General features: G+C 47.0%; 16 non-coding genes across 16 annotated transcripts; all 16 read right to left on the bottom strand.

Moving 5' to 3' along the window:
• Positions 1–60: 60 nt before the first annotated feature.
• Positions 61–132, bottom strand: Trnap-agg (transfer RNA proline (anticodon AGG)). The gene has a single exon. It is a non-coding gene; the product is annotated as a tRNA-Pro (tRNA).
• Positions 133–340: 208 nt separating this feature from the next.
• Positions 341–412, bottom strand: Trnap-agg (transfer RNA proline (anticodon AGG)). Its single transcript has one exon. It is a non-coding gene; the product is annotated as a tRNA-Pro (tRNA).
• Positions 413–621: 209 nt separating this feature from the next.
• Positions 622–693, bottom strand: Trnap-agg (transfer RNA proline (anticodon AGG)). The gene has a single exon. It is a non-coding gene; the product is annotated as a tRNA-Pro (tRNA).
• A 207-nt stretch (positions 694–900) lies between these two features.
• On the bottom strand, positions 901–972 carry Trnap-agg (transfer RNA proline (anticodon AGG)). Its single transcript has one exon. It is a non-coding gene; the product is annotated as a tRNA-Pro (tRNA).
• A 208-nt stretch (positions 973–1,180) lies between these two features.
• On the bottom strand, positions 1,181–1,252 carry Trnap-agg (transfer RNA proline (anticodon AGG)). Its single transcript has one exon. It is a non-coding gene; the product is annotated as a tRNA-Pro (tRNA).
• Positions 1,253–8,898: 7,646 nt separating this feature from the next.
• Trnap-agg (transfer RNA proline (anticodon AGG)) lies at positions 8,899–8,970 on the bottom strand. The gene has a single exon. It is a non-coding gene; the product is annotated as a tRNA-Pro (tRNA).
• Positions 8,971–9,180: 210 nt separating this feature from the next.
• Positions 9,181–9,252, bottom strand: Trnap-agg (transfer RNA proline (anticodon AGG)). Its single transcript has one exon. It is a non-coding gene; the product is annotated as a tRNA-Pro (tRNA).
• Positions 9,253–9,459: 207 nt separating this feature from the next.
• On the bottom strand, positions 9,460–9,531 carry Trnap-agg (transfer RNA proline (anticodon AGG)). Its single transcript has one exon. It is a non-coding gene; the product is annotated as a tRNA-Pro (tRNA).
• A 206-nt stretch (positions 9,532–9,737) lies between these two features.
• On the bottom strand, positions 9,738–9,809 carry Trnap-agg (transfer RNA proline (anticodon AGG)). The gene has a single exon. It is a non-coding gene; the product is annotated as a tRNA-Pro (tRNA).
• Positions 9,810–10,020: 211 nt separating this feature from the next.
• Positions 10,021–10,092, bottom strand: Trnap-agg (transfer RNA proline (anticodon AGG)). Its single transcript has one exon. It is a non-coding gene; the product is annotated as a tRNA-Pro (tRNA).
• A 211-nt stretch (positions 10,093–10,303) lies between these two features.
• Trnap-agg (transfer RNA proline (anticodon AGG)) lies at positions 10,304–10,375 on the bottom strand. Its single transcript has one exon. It is a non-coding gene; the product is annotated as a tRNA-Pro (tRNA).
• Positions 10,376–10,583: 208 nt separating this feature from the next.
• Positions 10,584–10,655, bottom strand: Trnap-agg (transfer RNA proline (anticodon AGG)). The gene has a single exon. It is a non-coding gene; the product is annotated as a tRNA-Pro (tRNA).
• A 207-nt stretch (positions 10,656–10,862) lies between these two features.
• Positions 10,863–10,934, bottom strand: Trnap-agg (transfer RNA proline (anticodon AGG)). Its single transcript has one exon. It is a non-coding gene; the product is annotated as a tRNA-Pro (tRNA).
• Positions 10,935–11,146: 212 nt separating this feature from the next.
• On the bottom strand, positions 11,147–11,218 carry Trnap-agg (transfer RNA proline (anticodon AGG)). The gene has a single exon. It is a non-coding gene; the product is annotated as a tRNA-Pro (tRNA).
• Positions 11,219–11,427: 209 nt separating this feature from the next.
• On the bottom strand, positions 11,428–11,499 carry Trnap-ugg (transfer RNA proline (anticodon UGG)). The gene has a single exon. It is a non-coding gene; the product is annotated as a tRNA-Pro (tRNA).
• Positions 11,500–11,712: 213 nt separating this feature from the next.
• On the bottom strand, positions 11,713–11,784 carry Trnap-agg (transfer RNA proline (anticodon AGG)). Its single transcript has one exon. It is a non-coding gene; the product is annotated as a tRNA-Pro (tRNA).
• Positions 11,785–17,172: the final 5,388 nt, after the last annotated feature.

Raw genomic sequence — 17,172 nt, forward strand, 5'->3', positions numbered from 1 at the left:
TTTGTTAAATATATTTGACCACCTTCCAACTGACTGTGACAAAGAAAATAAAAAATGAGTGGGCTCGTCCGGGATTTGAACCCGGGACCTCTCGCACCCTAAGCGAGAATCATACCCCTAGACCAACGAGCCGAACACGCTTAAACTCTGTTGCATGTTTGCACTTTCGTAATATATTGGCTGCTTGCAAAAATGGAGAACAATGAGCGCCTTTCATCACATCTGGACTACGAGCGAAAGGAAGCAAAAAAAAGAAAAGGCAAATGTGAATAAATTTTCTTTTGTTAAATATATTTGACCACCTTCCAACTGACTGTGACAAAGAAAATAAAAAATGAGTGGGCTCGTCCGGGATTTGAACCCGGGACCTCTCGCACCCTAAGCGAGAATCATACCCCTAGACCAACGAGCCGAACACGCTTAAACTCTGTTGCATGTTTGCACTTTCGTAATATATTGGCTGCTTGCAAAAATGGAGAACAATGAGCGCCTTTCATCACATCTGGACTACGAGCGAAAATGAAGCAAAAAAAAGAAAAGGCAAATGTGAATAAATTTTCTTTTGTTAAATATATTTGACCACCTTCCAACTGACTGTGACAAAGAAAATAAAAAATGAGTGGGCTCGTCCGGGATTTGAACCCGGGACCTCTCGCACCCTAAGCGAGAATCATACCCCTAGACCAACGAGCCGAACACGCTTAAACTCTGTTGCATGTTTGCACTTTCGTAATATATTGGCTGCTTGCAAAAATGGAGAACAATGAGCGCCTTTCATCACATCTGGACTACGAGCGAAAGGAAGCAAAAAAAGAAAAGGCAAATGTGAATAAATTTTCTTTTGTTAAATATATTTGACCACCTTCCAACTGATTGTGACAAGGAAAATAAAAAATGAGTGGGCTCGTCCGGGATTTGAACCCGGGACCTCTCGCACCCTAAGCGAGAATCATACCCCTAGACCAACGAGCCGAACACGCTTAAACTCTGTTGCATGTTTGCACTTTCGTAATATATTGGCTGCTTGCAAAAATGGAGAACAATGAGCGCCTTTCATCACATCTGGACTACGAGCGAAAGGAAGCAAAAAAAAGAAAAGGCAAATGTGAATAAATTTTCTTTTGTTAAATATATTTGACCACCTTCCGACTGACTGTGACAAGGAAAATAAAAAATGAGTGGGCTCGTCCGGGATTTGAACCCGGGACCTCTCGCACCCTAAGCGAGAATCATACCCCTAGACCAACGAGCCTTTTTTTTTTCTTTATTGCCAGTTTTTCAACAACAAAACGCGTAGCACACATCACAAATGAGACGTCAAAACAAGGTTACAATAAAGGTTGTTATTGTTGTGCACATAATGCCGTCAGTCACGTGGTGACTGGCGATGTCAATTAAAATTCTTTTAGTGTAACCAAGGGTTCCACACTGGCAATCCAGGGGGAAACACATTCTTTTGTTTTTTCTACTTCTATTAAACGAGCCATGCTCTCTCGAAAGTACAGCCTTGCCGGTCTTCTATCTGGTTCACAGTAGAAGCCAGCCATTCGTGAGCGCCATATACTGTGCAGGCCAGTCAACATAATCAGATCAAAAGGTACTTCTTCTTCGTTGTCTATTGCAAGGTACCTGATGCCGTGCGTATCTAGCGGGAATTCTTTTTTCATTGTCCGCTGCAACACATCCCAAAAAAAGACCCCCTCCCAACAGTGAAGAAAAACGTGATCGATGGTTTCCGGTTGTTTGCAAATAAAACAGTGAGAACCCTAAGGCATATAAAACCTACGCTCCTCCAGGAAAGTTCTCACTGGTAGCGTCCCGATATGCAGTTTGAAAAAGAATGATTTCACACTTGGCGGTACTTGCATTCTTTTAACTCTTTTCAGGACATTCTGACCCTGGCCTGCACTGTATATGGTTCTGTACAAGGGAATTGGCAACACTATGTCACATATGTCTTTATACAATTTTCTCTTTGTAACAGAATACAAATAATCATTGGAAAACCGAACGCACAGAAATCGCACACTTGACACTACTTCCCGAAAGTAACCCTGCACCGTACCCGACATGACATGGGTGCTAATAACATAGTCGGGTAACAGTCGCCCTAATCTTGCCTGGCACACCGTTAGCAGGAATGGGTCGCTTACCTCGCGAAAAAAGAAAAACCGGTTCACTAACTGTTTGAGAAAGATGTGCCAGTCCAAGCCCCCCACACTTTACTCTCCTGAACAAGTTTGTGCGACTGCACCTTTCCCAGGTAGATCCCCACACAAAGATCGCAAAAACCCTATGCAATTTTTGCACATTTACCCTAGAACAGTACATAACTTGCATCACATACCATAATTTAGCCACAAAAAACATGTTACACACGGTAGCCCTCGCAAACATGGAGAGATAATTAGCCCTCCAAGCATTCGCCTTTTCACGTAAGAGGTCTGCTTGTTGCTGCCAGTAGTCATTATTACTTTTGTAGTACTGAAGCGGCACACCGAGGTACTTCACAGGCATCCTCTGCCACACGACGTTGGCAAAAATGTCCGGCGTCGACGGCCACACTCCGTGCCAAAATCCCAGGCACTTTCCCCAGTTTACCCGACTTCCTGTAACGTCGCTGAAAATTCTGACAGCTCTAATAGATTCTTCGATGCTTTCGTAATCAATACAACAGACTGCAACATCATCGGCATACGCAAGCAATTTCACCTCTGACGAATGTAAACGAAAACCGTTAATAGCATTATTTTCAAGTATTGACAGACATAACGTTTCAATGTAAATGCAGAACAAAAGTGGACTGATGGGGCAGCCCTGGCGAACGGAACGCTGGATTTTTATGGGGGCCCCCAATGCCTTGTTAATAATTAGTCTGGTAGAGCAATTCTGATACGCCAGAGCTACACCGTCGATGATGATGGACCCGACATTAATGTGTTCTAATATGGTAAACAAAATAACATGCGCTACACAATCAAATGCCTTCTCCAGGTCCAACTGGAGTACGGCCACACATGCTTCCAGGGAATCGCAACACTCTAGAACGGACCGCATCTTGTGAACATTCGTAGCTATAGAGCGACCCTTAATTCCACATGTTTGGTGCGGACCGACTATGTCTTTAATAACTGTCTGAAGTCTGGCAGCTAGAACTTTCATTAAAACCTTGTAGTCCACATTTGTGAGTGCTATTGGTCTATATGATGTTACTTGCTTCAGCTTGACCTCATCCTCTGACTTCGGAATCAGCACCGTGTGGGATTCACTGAATGACGGTGGTAATACCTTTCCTTCGTACGCTTCGTTGAAAACTGCTACGAGCACTTCTGACAATTCCTTTTTAAATCGCTTGTACCACGCAGCGCAAAGCCCATCAGGGCCAGGCGACTTGCCGGGATTCAAATTATCAATCGCGCGTTCCACTTCAAAAACAGTTATCGGCGCTTCTAATGTAGCTTTGGTTTCATCACTCAGTTGGGGCATGCGTGCTAAAAACTTCGTTTTAAAGCGTTCCAGGTCTACCTGCCTATGTGCAAATAGATTCTCATAGTGCTGAAAGAACACACGTGCTATGCTATCGGTACCTGTAACTTCGTGACCGCCCGCTTCGATCACGTCAATCTGATTGCGTCGTGCTTGCGCCTTTTCCAGTCCAAGCGCCCTTTTTGTGGGTGTCTCCCCCACAGCAAAGGACTCGGCTCTAGCACGAACAATCGCGCCGCGATAACGCTCCTCGTCATGCAGTTCAAGTTGCTGTTTGATATTCCGTATATCACTTTTGAATGCTCCCGGCTCTTGGCACTCCAGTTCTGTTAACTTTTCCAAGGTTGTTCTCAGTTCTTTTTCTTTCTTTTTTGCTTCATAATTTAGTGTGACGGTACGATCGATGGCTTTCATTTTAATCCGCTGTTTAAACTCTTCCCATCGTTCTGCAAATTTACCTTCTCCGTTCAGAAGAGTTTCTGCGATACACTCCAACACCTCTGCTACGAAACTTTCATCAGTGGTCAGTTTCGAATTCATTTTCCACAGTTCCCAAGAGAATCTGCAATCTTTTGTCTTTCTTCCTATGTCACATTTAACTAGACAATGATCGGTGAAGGAAATAGGACAGACATTGTAACTGTTGCACATCGGTATTGCTGCAAGCGACACGTAAATGCGATCTAAACGCGCATGGCTGTTTCCCTGAAAGTGCGTGAAACGCACATCTCGCGTCCCCATCATGCAGTCAGCCACGTCCTCCAATTCCGATTCAGTAATTATCTCGGCCAAAATGTCCCGACCTTTATCGCTCTTTAGGCCTCGATTTGACCTATCTCTGGCATTGAGAACACAATTAAAATCACCTAACAGTACCATATGCTTATCAGAAGACATGTGCTCATTTAACTTTGAGAAAAAAAGCGACCGATCTTCTGACACATTTGGCGCATAAATACACACCACACGCCATTCAAGTCCACTCAATACAAAATAGCACGAAACTAACCGGCCGGATGAACATGAAAAAATACGTTGCACCACGAGACCCGATAATTTCTTGACAAACAATAGGCAACCCGCCGACGCCCCTATGGCGTGGCTCACTATCACGTAATACCGCGACGTAAACCGCTGCACCATGCTCCGTGTCTCCTCGTCACCATCCACTTTTGTCTCTTGCACTGCTAACACGTCAAGGTCATGGTCCACCAGGAGCCTGAACACTTGGCTCTGCTTTCGCTTGGCGGCCAGACCTCGAACGTTTAGCGTCGCCAATCTAAGCGTCGGGTTGGTAGCCATGGCTGTCTAGTGAAAAGAGATTGGGCCCGGAGCATGGTGCTTACCTTTAGCGTCTAGCTCTCCGCTAGACGCCCCCAGGTCCACCCGGTGGACCGGTGCCACTGGAGAGTGGTGGTGGCTTGTTGTCGGTCTTTTTTTCCGCTGTATTAATGTTGGGACGTGGCTTGTAGCTGCTGCGCCTGCCCACAGATGTCTTCGAAGGCGGCCCGTCCTCGCTACTCCCTTGGTTCGCTGCGTTGCTGCCTGCAGGCTGTTCAAGAGGACGTTTGACAGAGGCTCCGACGTTGCTGCCCGTTGCGTCGTTCTTTTCCAACGGGTCTTCCACTGTCTGCATTGGCACACATGCTTCCGCTGAGTTGCTTGTGCTTTCTTCCGTAGTCTTGTCCATTGTATCTTCTGCCCCTCCATCGGTAGCCTTGTTGTCCACTGGTGCCACCGCCTCGACAGCCGGTGCAAGCGAACAGGCTGCCGCACTTGGGGTTGCCTGGTCTCCTGCCCCTTTTGCCGCGTCCTCGGCCTCGGCCACATCCATCAGCAACTGCGCGGCGTCGTCACCCTCGGCCGGCCCGGTCGCAGAAGCGTACGTGCGTATGCACTGGTCTTCCGAGTGGCCAAACCTGCGGCATTGCGAGCACCGAGGGACCTTGCACTCCCGACGTACAGGGTCGTCCACTCTTGGGGTGAACACGGCTCCGCGTGGCCGCGCTCCGCGCAGCGCCGGTGCCTCCGGCGCGGCCGCGCATCGAAGCAGATCGGCGCAGCCGCACGGGGGCCTAGGGGAGGTGCTTCGCGTCGTCTGCTACAACGCTGGCGCGCGCCGCTCTGGCTTTGCAGTGGAATACACGGCGCTAAACGCAGGCGGCCGAGTGCCCGAGGTGGCGTCGCGGGAACGCGCGCTTCACTAACGGCATCATTTTCCTGCTGGTTTTGTCTACAGCTTGTCAACAGCCCGCTTAATCAATTTGCATAAACAGAAGCAAGATTCTCAGCACATAAACGACTTTTTTTGTAATTGACGAGGGTAAACGAACTAAGTTATTGCTTGCGCGCTCTTTATTAGGCCAGGCCCATTTTATTTTACTGCCACAACTATTGGTGCCGTGCATCCAGAGAAGCCCATCAGGTGCGCTTTTCACGATTTGTGTCATGACGTGATGAGACTAGCGCGCTGTTTCCTGCATCTCTGGATGCTGCACCGGATTTGGTTAATTGACACCAGCCATAAATTTCGCAGAGAATTAGAGAGCGATTGTTCAATCGTGCTTAATCGTGCTTATATATTTGATCATGTTTGTGAAAGCGTTTTTATCGGCGAGATGCCATGGCACCCAGAAATCGAATAAAAAGCAATCCATTTTTGAAAGCTGATAACGTGATGTTCATGCGAGCCGACAGAAATGCGTTCAATGAAAACACATCTGTTGTCTCCCTTTAACGAGTCATCCCAGAATCTGTCACTTGTGAGCGACCAGTCACTTAATTGAGCAGGCGTTGGCAGCAGCATATCAGCATCGTAAGCTGATTAGATATGGTAGCATGACCAAAGCAAAAAGAATGTGCACGGCGGAATCGGGCTGACGCCCATGGCCAGTGAAAGAGTAGATGGCCCGACCGCAGCCATCTAGGTCGGGCCGGGCTTGGCTTTAGCGAATGACCACCCCGTTTGCCGACCACCAGCAGGCGGTCGACAGAGGACACCGGGCCGGAGTCATGACCACCGCTTAAGTAATCTTGGCCGCTTTCGCACGACGCACGAGCTGGCTACTTCCCCACGACGGCAGCAGCATGGCTTGTGCGCTCCTGGCGTTCCTTTGACGGTATTCTTAATTAGGTTTCACCCACTCAGCCTACCTCCCCCCCCTCTCCCACCTCACAATAAATATAAATAAATTCATCATAGCAAATTTATACGCTGTCCACCTCTATGGCGTATATAGCGCAGAGGCCATGTCTCGCTTCGGCACGTATACCCCACAATTACCAAATTATTAAATTTTAGTGAGAATATGCATTTGACCAATTTCGAGGTAATGGTGAAATAAAGTGGAAGCGAATAACGACCTAATTACCCGGAAAGACGTGATGTAAGCTGGAAAACTGGCACGTCGATTATAGATTTCCCACTCCAACCACCTATTCAAAATGAACAGAAACAGCATTCGAATGCTGCGTGCACTGACTCCAAGGATACGAAAAAAAAAAAGTGAATAAATAAGGAAAGTCCGCGCCACCTATTTTACACGAGCTCATCCATGCTATCAAACATCATGCTATCAAACTCATCCATGCTATCAAACGATCCCTTTAATTGAGAACGCGACTTCCCGCGCAATGTATGCGTCAAAGGACCGGCACCGCTTGGCGATATTACTTGCAGTCTGACAACAAAAATAAACTGTATTTTTTATTTATTTAGAAAGATGAAAATTGGGCGTAAAATTACCGCCAGATCAGTTTCCTACATTACGTGAAGCGATCCACGCCTACCTACAAGCGGCATTAACGCGGCCATAACAGAGCAGCGGATGCCACCCCTTAGTTACTGTCATTCTTTTTTGCCGGCCTTAGTGGTAGAATCAATTACAAAAATGATCAAATATATAAGCACGATTGAACAATCGCTCTCTAATTTTCTGCGAAATTTATGGCTGGTGTCAATTACCCAAATCCGCTATAGCATCATGAGATGCAGGAAACAGAGCGCTAGTCTCATCACGTCATGACACAAATCGTGAAAAGCGCGCCTGGTGGGCTTCTCCGGATTCACGGCACCAGTAGTTGTGGCAGTAAAATGAAGTGGGCCCGGCCTAATAAACAGCGCGCAAGCAATAACTTTGTTCGTTTACCCTTGTCAATTACAAAAAAGGTCGTTTATGTGCTGAGAAGCTTGCTTCTGTTTATGCAAATTGATTAAGCAGGCTGTTCACAAGCTGTAGACAAAACCAGCCGGAAAATGATGCAGTTAGTGAAGCGCGCGTTCCCGCGACGCCACCTCGGGCGCTCGGCCGCCTGCGTTTAGCGCCGTGTATTCCACTGCAAGGACACAGCGGCGCGCGCAAGCGTTACAGCAGACGACGCGAAGCACCTCCCCTAGGCCCCTGTGCGCCTGCGCCGATTTGCTTCGATGCGCGGCCGCGCCGGAGGCACCGGCGCTGCGCGGAGCGCGGCCACGCGGAGCCGTGTTCACCCCAAGAGTGGACGACCCTGTACATGACCAGAGCCTTGGCAGCGCAAGCACTGCATTAGGCGGCCAGGCACGACAACAAGTGCCAGTTCACCTGCGACCCTGATTTGGTGCGGGAGGTCTTCCAGCTTCACGCCGCTCTTGAGCTTGAGCAACACGGAGCGGGTAGTCGTCCCCTTGTCGCTGATTCCTTGTACCCGCCATCGCTCTCGGGTGACCTGAACGACCTTTCCAAAGGCCGCCAGCGCCGTTCTTACATCTTCATCAGCCACACCATGTATTAGCCAATGAAGACGCAGCCGTACCTGCTCGTCTTGGGGGTCAACCACGATGCAGCGCCGCCCCTTTACCTTGAGCTCCTTGACGTCCAGCAGCCATTTCGTGGCGTCGGCGTTGTTCATGGTCACCGCCCAGACGTGGTTGATCTGGTAAGCCCCAAGCGCAAGCACCTCCGGCAGCAGTCCTGTTGGGCCGAGAGCGTCCCGAAAATCCTCAGCTCTGTAGGGTCTGGCTCGCACGTCACCGTGCAAAAATACGGTGTTCAACACCACGCGTCCTTTTGGCAGGGGAGGCAAAATAATCTGATAGCCTGTGTCGTCTTCGCAGTTCACCCTGTTTCCGCGGCCAACTAGGGCCGCTGTCGCCGCTCCATTGGAGCCCATGACTCTGCTGGCCGTTCAGCTCGGCTGCCGGAAGCAGACTGCCCTAGACCAACGAGCCGAACACGCTTAAACTCTGTTGCATGTTTGCGCTTTCGTAATATATTGGCTGCTTGCAAAAATGGAGAACAATGAGCGCCTTTCATCACATCTGGACTACGAGCGAAAGGAAGCAAAAAAGAAAAGGCAAATGTGAATAAATTTTCTTTTCTTAAATATATTTGACCACCTTCCAACTGACTGTGACAAGGAAAATAAAAAATGAGTGGGCTCGTGCGGGATTTGAACCCGGGACCTCTCGCACCCTAAGCGAGAATCATACCCCTAGACCAACGAGCCGAACACGCTTAAACTCTGTTGCATGTTTGCACTTTCGTAATATATTGGCTGCTTGCAAAAATGGAGAACAATGAGCGCCTTTCATCACATCTGGACTACGAGCGAAAATGAAGCAAAAAAAAAGAAAAGGCAAATGTGAATAAATTTTCTTTTGTTAAATATATTTGACCACCTTCCAACTGACTGTGACAAAGAAAATAAAAAATGAGTGGGCTCGTCCGGGATTTGAACCCGGGACCTCTCGCACCCTAAGCGAGAATCATACCCCTAGACCAACGAGCCGAACACGCTTAAACTCTGTTGCATGTTTGCACTTTCGTAATATATTGGCTGCTTGCAAAAATGGAGAACAATGAGCGCCTTTCATCACATCTGGACTACGAGCGAAAGGAAGTAAAAAAAGAAAATGCAAATGTGAATAAATTTTCTTTTGTTAAATATATTTGACCACCTTCCAACTGACTGTGACAAGGAAAATAAAAAATGAGTGGGCTCGTCCGGGATTTGAACCCGGGACCTCTCGCACCCTAAGCGAGAATCATACCCCTAGACCAACGAGCCGAACACGCTTAAACTCTGTTGCATGTTTGCACTTTCGTAATATATTGGCTGCTTGCAAAAATGGAGAACAATGAGCGCCTTTCATCACATCTGGACTACGAGCGAAAGGAAGCAAAAAAAAAAAGGCAAATGTGAATAAATTTTCTTTTGTTAAATATATTTGACCACCTTCCAACTGACTGTGACAAGGAAAATAAAAAAGGAGTGGGCTCGTCCGGGATTTGAACCCGGGACCTCTCGCACCCTAAGCGAGAATCATACCCCTAGACCAACGAGCCGAACACGCTTAAACTCTGTTGCATGTTTGCACTTTCGTAATATATTGGCTGCTTGCAAAAATGGAGAACAATGAGCGCCTTTCATCACATCTGGACTACGAGCGAAAATGAAGCAAAAAAAAAAGAAAAGGCAAATGTGAATAAATATTCTTTTGTTAAATATATTTGACCACCTTCCAACTGACTGTGACAAAGAAAATAAAAAATGAGTGGGCTCGTCCGGGATTTGAACCCGGGACCTCTCGCACCCTAAGCGAGAATCATACCCCTAGACCAACGAGCCGAACACGCTTAAACTCTGTTGCATGTTTGCACTTTCGTAATATATTGGCTGCTTGCAAAAATGGAGAACAATGAGCGCCTTTCATCACATCTGGACTACGAGCGAAAATGAAGCAAAAAAAAAAGAAAAGGCAAATGTGAATAAATTTTCTTTTGTTAAATATATTTGACCACCTTCCAACTGACTGTGACAAAGAAAATAAAAAATGAGTGGGCTCGTCCGGGATTTGAACCCGGGACCTCTCGCACCCTAAGCGAGAATCATACCCCTAGACCAACGAGCCGAACACGCTTAAACTCTGTTGCATGTTTGCACTTTCGTAATATATTGGCTGCTTGCAAAAATGGAGAACAATGAGCGCCTTTCATCACATCTGGACTACGAGCGAAAGGAAGCAAAAAAAAGAAAATGCAAATGTGAATAAATTTTCTTTTGTTAAATATATTTGACCACCTTCCAACTGACTGTGACAAGGAAAATAAAAAATGAGTGGGCTCGTCCGGGATTTGAACCCGGGACCTCTCGCACCCTAAGCGAGAATCATACCCCTAGACCAACGAGCCGAACACGCTTAAACTCTGTTGCATGTTTGCACTTTCGTAATATATTGGCTGCTTGCAAAAATGGAGAACAATGAGCGCCTTTCATCACATCTGGACTACGAGCGAAAGGAAGCAAAAAAAGAAAAGGCAAATGTGAATAAATTTTCTTTTGTTAAATATATTTGACCACCTTCCAACTGACTGTGACAAGGAAAATAAAAAATGAGTGGGCTCGTCCGGGATTTGAACCCGGGACCTCTCGCACCCTAAGCGAGAATCATACCCCTAGACCAACGAGCCGAACACGCTTGAACTCTGTTGCATGTTTGCACTTTCGTAATATATTGGCTGCTTGCAAAAATGGAGAACAATGAGCGCCTTTCATCACATCTGGACTACGAGCGAAAGGAAGCAAAAAAAAAAAAGAAAAGGCAAATGTGAATAAATTTTCTTTTGTTAAATATATTTGACCACCTTCCAACTGACTGTGACAAGGAAAATAAAAAATGAGTGGGCTCGTCCGGGATTTGAACCCGGGACCTCTCGCACCCTAAGCGAGAATCATACCCCTAGACCAACGAGCCGAACACGCTTAAACTCTGTTGCATGTTTGCACTTTCGTAATATATTGGCTGCTTGCAAAAATGGAGAACAATGAGCGCCTTTCATCACATCTGGACTACGAGCGAAAGGAAGCAAAAAAAAAGAAAAGGCAAATGTGAATAAATTTTCTTTTGTTAAATATATTTGACCACCTTCCAACTGACTGTGACAAGGAAAATAAAAAATGAGTGGGCTCGTCCGGGATTTGAACCCGGGACCTCTCGCACCCAAAGCGAGAATCATACCCCTAGACCAACGAGCCGAACACGCTTGAACTCTGTGGCATGTTTGCACTTTCGTAATATATTGGCTGCTTGCAAAAATGGAGAACAATGAGCGCCTTTCATCACATCTGGACTACGAGCGAAAGGAAGCAAAAAAAAAAAAAGAAAAGGCAAATGTGAATAAATTTTCTTTTGTTAAATATATTTGACCACCTTCCAACTGACTGTGACAAGGAACATAAAAAATGAGTGGGCTCGTCCGGGATTTGAACCCGGGACTTCTCGCACCCTAAGCGAGAATCATACCCCTAGACCAACGAGCCTTTTTTTTTTTGTTACCGACTTGGCAAATACACAAAAACAACATGTCAAATAAATGCAAGATTAAAATGACCAGTCGTTAAAAGACTGTAGCGTCATGTTAAAATGGCTTCAACGAAGCCAAACTGTCCAACACTTGAAGCCATTCCGGTGGGTCACTTTGCATTTTCAACACTTCCCGTGTGTAAACAACATTTTCAACAAAATAGTGTCTGGCTGACCTCGCATGTACATCAGCATTGTGTACAGCCATTCGAGTTCTCCATACGCTTTGCATACACAATAACATTAACATGTCCGCCGGCACACCGTCAGGTTCTCCGCATGGCAAGAACCTTATTCCAAAAGCACTAATCGGGAGCTCCTTTTTTAAAGTTCGCTGCAGAATGTCCCAAAGAAAGCGGGCATCGTGGCAGTCAAGAAAAATATGTTCAATTGTTTCTTCCTTATTGCATATAAGGCAATTGACAGACCATGGGACAAACAAACCCTTGCTCCTTAGCCATGGCTTAACCGGCAGTGTGTCAGTGTGGAGCTTGAAAAAGAAGGATTTTGTGTTAGCTCTTACAGGCATATTCCTTACTTATTTGAGAACATCACGTTCAGGCCCTAAGTTGTACATAGAACGATACACTGGCATAGGTACAAAAACGTCAACAAGATCCTTATATAATTTTTTTCGTGACACTTCAAACAAGTACTCCCTGGAAAATCTCGCATTTAGAAGACGAATCGCCGTGATAACTTCACGCAGATAGCCTTTTAGTGCCATCGGTTTGACTGCGTGCGACGATACAACAAAATCGGGCAAAGCGTCACGTAACCTCACTTGGATCACCGTGCGCAGAAACCCATCAGTTTGGTCTCGAAAGAAAACAAATCTCGACACAAGTTGCTTGAAAAACAAATGAGTTAAACTGAGTCCGCCGTTGCGCAAAGAGTGAAACAAATTAAATCTGCTCATGCGTTCCCATACTGAACCCCAAATAAATTCCGCAAACACTCTGTGTATTTTTTGAACTGAAGATCGGCTCATGCATAGCACCTGCAAGACGTAAAACACTTTAGCTACTAAAAACATATTACACACTTTGGCTCTTGCAAACATCGAAAAGTTGTGGCCTCCCCATTTGTTAGTTTGTTCTTTCATTCTGTCCCTCTCATTCGTCCAGTATTCTACTGGCTCTCGGTAGTTGCCGAGTGGAACCCCAAGATAAGTGCCAGGTAACCACGGTGTAAGATATATACTCTTTAGGTGGGGACACTCGCGAGGCGCGATCGACCAGATAAAGTAGCAACAGCGCGCGTCAATCGGTCAGGTGCCGGCAGCGGATACCTATCGGCGGTACGAGGCAACTTCAAGACAGAAAAGGTTTTATCTACAGTTGCTATAGCAACCGGGCGATTCGCGGGAAATCCGAAATGGTTGCGCGACGCGTGAAAGTAGGTCACCGTGGTGAGGGGCGCGAGGGAAGAGGGCATCGCCTTGACGGAGCAGATACGGCGGCGCAGAAGCGCCGGTTGCTATAGCAACATTAGATAAAACCTTTTCTGTCTTGAAGTTGCATCGTACCGCCGATAGGTATCCGCTGCCGGCACCTGACCGATCGGCGCGCGCCTTTGCTACTTTATCTGGTCGATCTCGCCTCGCAAGCAAGCCGAGAAGGGTCCCCACCTAAAGAGTATATATCTTACACCGTGCAGGTAACACACTCCACTGCACTCTGCAAAACAATTCTGGCGTATCTTGCCAGTTCCCATGCAAAAACCTAGACACTTTGGCCAACTTATGGCACTACCAGAAACACTACAAAAAGATTGGGCTTCCTTCACTACTTCTGCAATGCTTTGCTTATCGCGACAGAACACTGCTATGTCGTCAGCGTAGGCTAACACTTTTATTTCTCTGCCAAAAAACGTGTATCCGCGAATACTATGGCTATGAAGTATCTTTAGACAGAAAGGTGCTAAATAAAGAGCGAAAAGCAAGGCAGAGATCGGACACCCTTGTTTTATGCTAGACAGTACTGGAATTCGTCTGCTGAGTCTGTTGTTGATAATTAGGTTTGTTATACAACCATTATAAACCATTTTCACCCCGTCCAAAATGACTGTTCCGACATTCACTTATTCAAGAAGGAGAAACAGGACTTCGTGCGACACCCTGTCAAAAGCTTTGGCTAAATCCAGTTGTAGCATGGCTACACGATCTTCCGTCAAATCGCAGCATTCAAGTATGCTTCGTGCTGTGTGTATATTTGTAAAAATAGTCCTACCTCTAATACCGCATGTCTGATGTGTACCTACTAGGGATTTCACTACACTCTGAAGGCGTTGGGCGAGCACCTTCATGAATACTTTATAATCAATGTTGGCTAGACTTATTGGCCGGTAGGCCTCTACTGATTGAAGCTTTATGGGGTCAGTAACTTTAGGTATAAGTACCACATGTGTCTGTCGGAAGGAAGGAGGCGTCCATTTTTGTTCATAACACTTCGTTATGACGCGATACAGAGCCTGTGCTACTTCAACCTTGAAAATTTTATATATCGCTGCCCCAAGTCCATCTGGTCCAGGCGATTTTCTTGCACTAAGGTCATCGATAGCCTCTTCAATTTCTGCTACAGAAATAGGTCGTTCAAGGGCTTCCTTAAGTTCACCATCAATTCTCGGCATCAGAGGCAAATAATCACTTTTAAACGCCGAGATATCGCTTGCTCTCTTGCTTAGCAGCGTACTATAGTGGTCCACAAAAGCACGTTCTATCATTTCCTTGTCGTATGTAAGCTGACCTTGATAAACTATTTCTTTTATCTCCTTGCTCAACGCGTGTCTCCTCTCGTCACTGAGCGCTCGCTTGGTGGGCGTTTCACCCAACCATACTCGTTCTGCGCGTGCTCTCAAAACGGCGCCGCGATATCTTTCCTCGTCGACGACTTCAAGTTTCGCTTTAAGTTCTTTGATATCGTTTATAAATGTGCCAGCCGCGCCTCTTTCCATGTTCAACAGGTATGCTAACATGCACTGTATTTGCCGTTCCTCTTGCTTTTGTTTGTGCCGCAACACGCATGCTCTCTCTAAAGCAATTATTTTCGCATCGCATTTAAACAGTTCCCAAGCTTCTACAACATTTTCCGCATCTTCAAGGAGAACATTTTCTAATTTCTCTTTTATTCTTTGTAGAAACAGTTCATCCTGCAAAAGATTGTCATTAAGTTTCCATAAGTGCCAATTAAATTTTTTCTCTTTGCTTTTTGTACCTATCGTAACCATTACCAAGCAATGGTCACTGAAACTGATGCATTCGACACTGTAGCTAGAAAGGAACGGAACTAAATGAAAAGGCACATAAATGCGGTCTAACCTCGAATGACAGTCTCCTTGAAAATGCGTATATTGCACATCACTGTCAGAACCAAGAACACTTCCAACATCCTCCAGATCAACTTCACACAAAATTTCATGCAGAACAGTTGCGCTTTTATCTTGACTGAGCAGCTTTTTCGATCTATCTATCGGCCGGCACACACAATTAAAGTCGCCAAACACTAGAACGTGCCTGTCACACACCAAGAAAGATCTCAGGTAAACAAAAAATTCTTCACGTTCACGAGCATTATTAGGAGCCTATACACACACCGCCCGCCAAAGCATTCCAGAAAAAGAAAAATCACAAATAAGCATACGCCCTCCCTCACATGAAGTTACTTGCTGCTCTGTAATCTCAATACTGTTTCTAATAAAAAGAAGGCAGCCACCAGAAGTACCATTCGCGTGGCAAACGCATACGTTGTACTTCGTTCTGAAAATTTCAACCATTCGATTCGTTTTTTCCTCAGATTCAAATTTGTTTCTTGGACTGCCATCAAATCAATGTCTTTTTCTAGTAGCATGCGGCTTATCTGACATTGTCTTCGCCTCTGTGACAGCCCTCTAACCTTTAATGTCGCCAAACGAAGCGGAGTGGTGATATTAATATCGTCTGCCATTGCGTTAGCTACAATTAATGTGTGCCCCTACTCACAATTTTCGAGGAAATATTGCGGCTCTCACACTGATGCTTGGGGAACATATCCCTCTCCTTGAAGGCGACGTCTGCCAAACCACTTCTTCACAGAATCATTCCCGATCAACGATCGGGGGCTGAAAGTTCTTTCCGGGCACTACCTCCGCTAAGGCGGAGGCGGCGCATGTGACGGCCGTCTGTCTGGCGGCACGTTGGGCTTGACCTTCAGCGTCGACCGTCGGACTGTCGGTGTTTTCAGTGCTGGTCCTTCGGTATCCACACCGTCGGTGTCTCGGCTGTGGTCATCAACCTCGTCACGCAACCGTTTTCCGGCGCCTTTAGCGTCGGAAGTCAGGTCCATGTCGTCGCTGACGCTGACTGGCTCGTCAGCCACTTTGGTCGGAGGTGGCGTGATTTCTGAAGACGCGCCCGTCGCCTCAGCACCAGCTTGCGTCACTTGAACCTTCGCCGGAGGAGGCGCCGAATCCGGCACATTGCCTTCATCTATCCCCTTCAGGTTCACCTTTGCGGTCTTCGTAACCAGTGGTGCAGACGAAGCTACCGCCCCTTCAGCTGCTCCTTTGGCGGCCTCTTCGGCGTCCTCCTGATCCATGAGAAGCTCAGACGAGTCCTCGCTCCTGCCTGGGCCAGCAACGTTGGCGTACGTTCTCACGCACTGGGTCTCGTCGGTGGCCAAAGCGACGACACAGCCCACAACGTGGAACCCGGCATTCTCGTCGAATGTGTCCAGTGCCACGGCACCGGAGGCAGAGGGGTGCTCTGCCCGGGACAATAACGAGAGCCATGTCTTCCGCAACACGAAGTTGGTGTGGTAGGTCGTCTGCTGTCATTCCGGGCTTGAGTTTCAGGACCACCGACCGTGTCGTGGTTCCTTTGTCGTTGCAGCCCTGGACCCTCCACTTCTCCCTCGTCACTTCAGTTACTCTTCCAAACGGTGCCAAGGCTGTTCTGACGTCTTCGTCAGGAACACCATGCAGCAGCCAGAAGAGCTTGAGCCTGACACCCTGGTTGCACGGGTCAATGACCACGCAACGGTGTTCCTTGACAAGGAATCCTTCTGCGTCCAATATCTTCTTTTTGGCCGCCTCGTTCGCAAAAGTTACGGCCCACACATGATTCATCTGATAAGCCCCGAGGGCCACCACTTACGGCAGCAGCATGAGTCGCGAAAGCGCATCCCTGAAATGCTCAACACGGTAAGGCCGAGCTTTCACTTCGCCGTGAATAAAAACAGTGTTCAAAACACTTGCACCTGAAGGAAGTTGTGGTAGAACCATCTGGTAGTCCGGGGAAGGTTTTTCCGTTGACCGGGAACCGCGGCCGAGGGCCGCTGTAACCGCTCCTGAGGAGCAAGACATTCCGC

The sequence above is a fragment of the Dermacentor silvarum genome, chromosome 1 (assembly GCF_013339745.2).
Source record: "Dermacentor silvarum isolate Dsil-2018 chromosome 1, BIME_Dsil_1.4, whole genome shotgun sequence".
NCBI classification, from domain to species: domain Eukaryota; kingdom Metazoa; phylum Arthropoda; class Arachnida; order Ixodida; family Ixodidae; genus Dermacentor; species Dermacentor silvarum.